At 39.5% G+C, this 6000-nt stretch overlaps 1 long non-coding RNA gene across 1 annotated transcript in view; it reads left to right on the plus strand.

Annotated features, from left to right (window-relative positions):
• The window catches only part of LOC108300203, a 34305-nt gene that overhangs the window by 15760 nt on the left and 12545 nt on the right, over window positions 1-6000 (plus strand). Inside the window, exons 2-3 of the long non-coding RNA XR_001823298.2 lie at window positions 1797-1867; window positions 3212-3350. This is a non-coding gene — a long non-coding RNA (uncharacterized LOC108300203). The remainder of the gene's footprint in view (window positions 1-1796; window positions 1868-3211; window positions 3351-6000) is intronic.

Raw genomic sequence — 6000 nt, forward strand, 5'->3', positions numbered from 1 at the left:
GCGAGCATATGAAGAAAAACCTTAAACATACCAGTTTTCCTAGCTGTAGACCCAGATGTGAGAGGGAGGCCACTTTAGATCATTCAACTTCAAATTGCTGGCCTCATCCAGAAGCACAATCACCACCAAACTGTGAGAAATAGTAAGTGGCTGTCTTAAGTCCCAAAGATTTGTAACATTTTGTTGTGAAGCAGAGGCTACCTGATGTATGTAGCTAGCTGAAGTAGGCTGGGGAAGGGGGAGCAAAGCAAGAAGGAAGGGAATTGAGTAGAAAGCACCTTGATTATCATTTGTACAATTTAAGGTCCCTGAATGTTTGAGTAGAGACAGGGCAACCCCTAAGGAGAGAGAAGTACAGAATAGAATGAAGGGAGTACACTAAACACAAAGTTCACTCTTCCTCATGACTGATCTTTTTATAATTTCAAGAAGAAACATCTAGAATGTGAGCACTTTATCCCATGGTCAGGGTTTTGCTGAAATTTGACAAATCAAAAGTGATCTGACACTCTTGTTTACTCTTTATTTAGTGGTTCAGCAGAGATAAATAACTTCCCCAGTAGATTCCTTTGAATTTCATCTTGACCCAGAATTCTTGAGTGTAAATACAACCATAAACTGAAACTGTGAAACATCAGAAGTGGAAGACATCTCAATCTGTTCTCTGTCCAACTCCTGCCACTTTGTTTTAACACTGTACTGTGTTAAAGAACATCGGACCATAATATTCTAATTCAGTATCACATCTTTATTTGAGTAATATGCTTTCTCCCTCCTCGGCCCTCAAGTATAATTCTTTCTCTGTGTTCTGCAATGTAAATGATTCTCTTTGTTATGTGGTTATTCAAACGGATGTCTGTTGTCTTCAGAGGCTTTAAACTTTCTCTGGGACAGATCTTGTTTTATTTAGTAATTGTGTTGTTGATTTATTCATGCCGGAAATGTTTATTGCACGTGATGATTCAGGCCTGCTTGTGAGGATCTTATTATCTAAGTACAAGGAAAGAAAACCAGTTTTTAAATAAAATGAAATAAAATAAACCAGTTTTTAAAGAACATGTTAATGTTAATATTGAGTATTTACAAAATGTGTGAGCACAGAGAAGAAAGAATTGGCTTGACTCATGCACCTGTATTCTAACTCATATTTCCCCTTCTACGCTTGACTCCTTGACATTGTGTGCTCTCAACAGCCAGAGTGATAGATTAGATTATATCAATCCTCCACTTTAAACTTTCAATTTAAATTTCTTACTGGTCTTATGAAGCCAGTGGGATCTGGCCCCTGACTGTAATTCAATCATGCTGGCTCCTTTCAGTTCTTTGGGAACTCTAGCTTGCTCTCTGGTTCCTGTTGCCAAAATGCTATTCCTCCTATCACTGTATGATTAGCTTCTTCTTGTCATTCAGAACTCAACTTAGGTGGCTAGATTCCTGATACCTGATGTAAGTAACCACTCAGTCACTGGAAGTCATTTGACTCTGCTTATCATTAGCCATGATTTGTTAGTGTCTTTCTTTTCCTATATCCCTCTCTTCCTTCCTTCTTTCCTTCCTCTTTCCTTCCCTCCTTCCCCCCTCCTTTCCTCCTTCTCTCCTTCCTTCCTTCCTTTTTTCCTTCCTTCTTTCCTTCTCCCTTTCCCCCTTGCCCCTTCCTCCCTCCCTTCCTTCCTTCCTTCCCTCTTTCCATACCTCCTCCATTTTTCTTTTCTCTTTCTTAACTTTGTATCTCTCTCTGCACTAGAATGCATGCCCCATCAGAACAGTAACCTTGTTCTCTCCTACTCGCATAATAGATATTCAATGCGTACTTCCGGAGTACATGAACAGATGGATAGAAGAATTCTAAATGCTGGAGGATTTGCAGGTACCTGCTAGGTGGAATGCTGTGGGGACAGAGGATGGCTTTTTAGACAGAGAAACAGCACCATATTCAAACACCTGAGACAGTGAACAAGAACAATACAAGTATATTGGTTTGGCTGGAATACAAGGTTTGGGTTGAGTTTGGGGAGAGCAGGAAAACAAGGTGAGAATTGAAAGATAGTTTTGCTCTCTTTCTACACACATACACACACACGCACACATGCACACACATACACACCCTCCCAAGAAATTATTTTTCAGTCTGAGACCTAGTTTGTTGATTCACACACAGAAATTCAGACTTCTGCTATTTTTTTTTTTTTTGACATTTCTACCTTGTAGGAATATAATGAATTGGACTTGTCAAAAGCTACTGACATATTTGGTCTGTTGTAAACAGCTCATTGAAGAGTTTTGACTTTTGATTTTTAGCAGGGATTTTTTTTTTTAATTTTTGAATGAATTGGAAATAGATTACTGAACCTGGCCAAATGCAGGAAATATATAAATCATCATTTTATATCATTTACTTTTTTGACTCTTACAGCAGCAGATTTATTGATTACTCACACACACATATAAATGTACTTTATATATTTGGCCTTTATTTGTTTACTATTTATGAGGTTTAAAACAATTTTGGGAAATCTGATGAGGCTTTCATTCACTTTGATAGCTTCCTCATCTGTAAAATGGTAGCAATAATAATGTATAGATCTCAAAGAGTAGTTGTAACCCTTAAGTGACTTAAACTGCAAAAGCGTTTAGATCAGTACTTGGGGTAATTGTTAGCCTTTATTATTATCATCATTGCTGCTCACGTCAAGAACATGAGTTGAAGGAATTTTACACTACATTTTAAATTCGCCTGTAAATGCAATTACATTTTACTTTCTGCCCTCTTGCCATTTGGAGGCATTGCTTGATAATGACTGATGTCATTTCTTGCATGCTTTTTAAACTTGGTATAAATGAAGTCTAATCAAGTGAATTATGTCAAGTCAGTTGTTTTCATTTTTAAAAACAATACAAAGGCCAGCATAAGCCAGGGAGATACTGAGTAAAGATGAAAAGAGAAATCTCAACAGAAAAAATATCCTCTAGAAAAAAGAGAGCCTATTTTCGTTGCAGCAGGGCCCTGACGTGAATATGTTTCAAGATTCGATTGCAGTTGCTCTGTCTCTGACTCTTGGCTCCAGCCCCTCTCACCAAGACTCTAGGGTAGTTGTGGCCTGTGGTTCTGCAACTCAGCTCTTTGGAGGGCAGGAAGGAAGGGTGGACCTGCTTGAGATTTCCTGTCTTGCTGTGAGTCACTGATACAGAGCACTCTTCTCGCACTATCCAGAGAGCAGGAATGCAGCAGCCGAAGTCAAACCGGAACCATCCTCTGCGTCATGATAACTGCTTTCACCACCTACTCAAGCATGGGCTGCACATCTTCAGGAGGTGCTCTTCCGCCTGTGGAGCAAGACACTGAAAGAAAGGTTCTATTATCTCCCTTAAGGAGAAGATAATAAAACTTATGACAAAGAATATCTTTGCATAACATTTAGGTCTGATGGACTCATTTTGTAGATGGCAGACAAAGTCTTCAATTCTGACTAGAATAGGAAAGATTATAAGTCTGTCTCATACCTAATTCCCTTTCCTATCCTGCCTGCCTATATTGTAAACAAATTGATGTTGAGGCCGGGTGTGATGGCTCACGCCTGTAATCCCAGCACTTTGGGAGGCTGAGGTGGACAGATCACCTGAGGTCAGTAGTTAGAGACCAATCATGGCCAACATGGTGAAACCCCATCTCTACTAAAAATACAAAATTAGCCAGGCATGATGGTGCATGCCTGTAATCTCTACTATTCAGGAGGCTGAGGCAGGAGAATCACTTGAACCCGGAAGCAGAGATTGCAGTGAGCTGAGATTGCGCCACTGCACTCCAACCTGGGTGACAAGAGCGAAACTTCATCTCAAAAAAAAAAATTGAAGTTGTTTTGCGATTCCTGTAAGTAAATGGCTTGTAAATAAAAATTTAAGCTTAGCCAGGTGTGGTGGTGCATGCCTGTAGTCCCCACTATTTGGGAGGCTGAGGCAAGTGGATCACTTTAGCCCTGGAATTTGAGGCTGTAGTGAGCTATGATCATGCCACTGCACTCCAGCCTGTGTGACAGAGCAGGACCTTTTCCCTAAAATAAATAAATAGGCTGGATGCAGTGGCTCACACCTGTAATCCCAGCACTTTGGGAGGCCGAGGCAGGTGTTCGAGGCCAGCCTGGTTAACATGGTGAAACTCCATCTCTACTAAAAATACAGAAATTAGCTGGATATGGTGGTAGGTACCTGTAATCCCAGTTACTTGGGAGGCTGAGGCAGGAGAATTGCTTGAGCTTGGGAGGTAGAAATGGCAGTAAGCCAAGATCACACCACAGCATTCCAGCCTGGGTGACAGAGCAAGCCTCTGTCTCAAAAATAAATAAATAAATAAATAAATAAATAAAATAAATATATAAATAAAAATTTAAAAAATTCTTGCTTGTGGAGTGTAATGTGAAAGGAATTAATCTTTGTAGTTTAATTCTGTTAAGACAGCTGTACTACCTAACTTCTAAGCCTGTTGGAAGGATCAATAATAATAATAGTGATTGAGCATATGTTTTACACTGGATATTATGTAATCTATATACATTATTGCTGATCATCACAACCTCCACAAGCTTTCCATTCTACATTCTACCAGCCGCCTTTATTTATTTTTTTTTTTTTAGATAGAATCTCATTCTGTTGCCCAAGCTAGAGTGCAATGGCCAGATCTCAGCTGACCTCAACCTCCACCTCCTAGGTTCAAGTGATTCTCGTGCCTCAGCCTCCCTAGTAGCTGAAATTATAGGCACACACCACTACACCCAGCTAATTTTTGTATTTTTTGAAGAGATTGGGTTTTGCCATGTTGGCCAGGCTGATCTCAAACTCCTGACCTTAGGTGATCCAGCAGCCTTAGCCTCCCAAAGTGTTGGGATTATAGGTGTGAGCCACTGCACCCGGCCAGGTGTTCTGCAGACTGCCTGCAGAAATATTAAGAAGAAGGAAGGACAGGTTGAAGAATTAGAAGTAAGGGAATGCTCTAGATGGAGCCTTCTGCTGCCCAAAAGGAAAATTGTCTGATTGTTCCTATAAAGTGCATTTGAGAGTAGCTACATTAGAGACTTGAAAATCATGCTATAAAGCTGTAATAGAAGAGAAATTATAAAAAATTCATGTTTTTTTCTTTAATGCTGTCGGATTACAGCAATATAAAAATGATTCTAGGGCTTTGGTAGGGAAGTTGCAATGAATTCAGCTGTGATATTAATGAATTTAAATTGCTAGTCATTAAGTGGCTACCTCAGAAAACCAGAAACATGAACTCTCATAGTGTGTATTTATTAGAGAAGAGAGAATAAGCTGTAAAATAGTTACTGCCATGACCATTTACAGACATGATAAATTAATTTTTTTCAATTTTTTTTTTTTGCTCACATAATTAGATTTAAATTTTTGGTTTTGTTTTTGTTTTTGAGAGAGGTTTGCTCTTGTTGTCCAGGCTGGAGTGCAGTCTCGGCTCACAGCAACCTCCATCTTCTAGGTTCAAGTGATTCTCCTGCCTCAGCCTCCTGAGTAGCTGGGATTACAGGCATCTGCCACCATGCCTGGCTAATTTTGTATTTTTAGTAGAGACGAGGTCTTTTCATGTTGGTCAGGCTGGTCTCGAACTCCCAACCTCAAGTGATCCACTTGCCTCAACCTTCCAAAGTGCTGGGATTATAGGCATGAGCCACTGTGCCCAGCCTGGTTTTTAAAAATTTTATTCATGAAAATTGGGTCAGCTCTGAAAATGGTAATTATTTTATTAAGCAATCAGCTCTTCTCAGTTGTTCTCTAATTTATACCTCAGAGTAGAAAAAATAGTAGTAGCTGTTTAATATCAGTACAGGTTACCTTCAGCATGTTTTGCAACATTTTCTACTTTTCATAAGAAATTTGATGAATGTGGGGTTTGTTAGCACATTCAAGAGACCACTTGGGGTGAAAAAAAATCTCTTGAGGACTGTCTCAGCAAACACTTTGACACCACCCTGGTCACTGAAGCATTACAGTTTT

This window comes from Cebus imitator, unplaced genomic scaffold, assembly GCF_001604975.1.
Source record: "Cebus imitator isolate Cc_AM_T3 unplaced genomic scaffold, Cebus_imitator-1.0 Scaffold25, whole genome shotgun sequence".
Lineage (NCBI taxonomy): Eukaryota > Metazoa > Chordata > Mammalia > Primates > Cebidae > Cebus > Cebus imitator.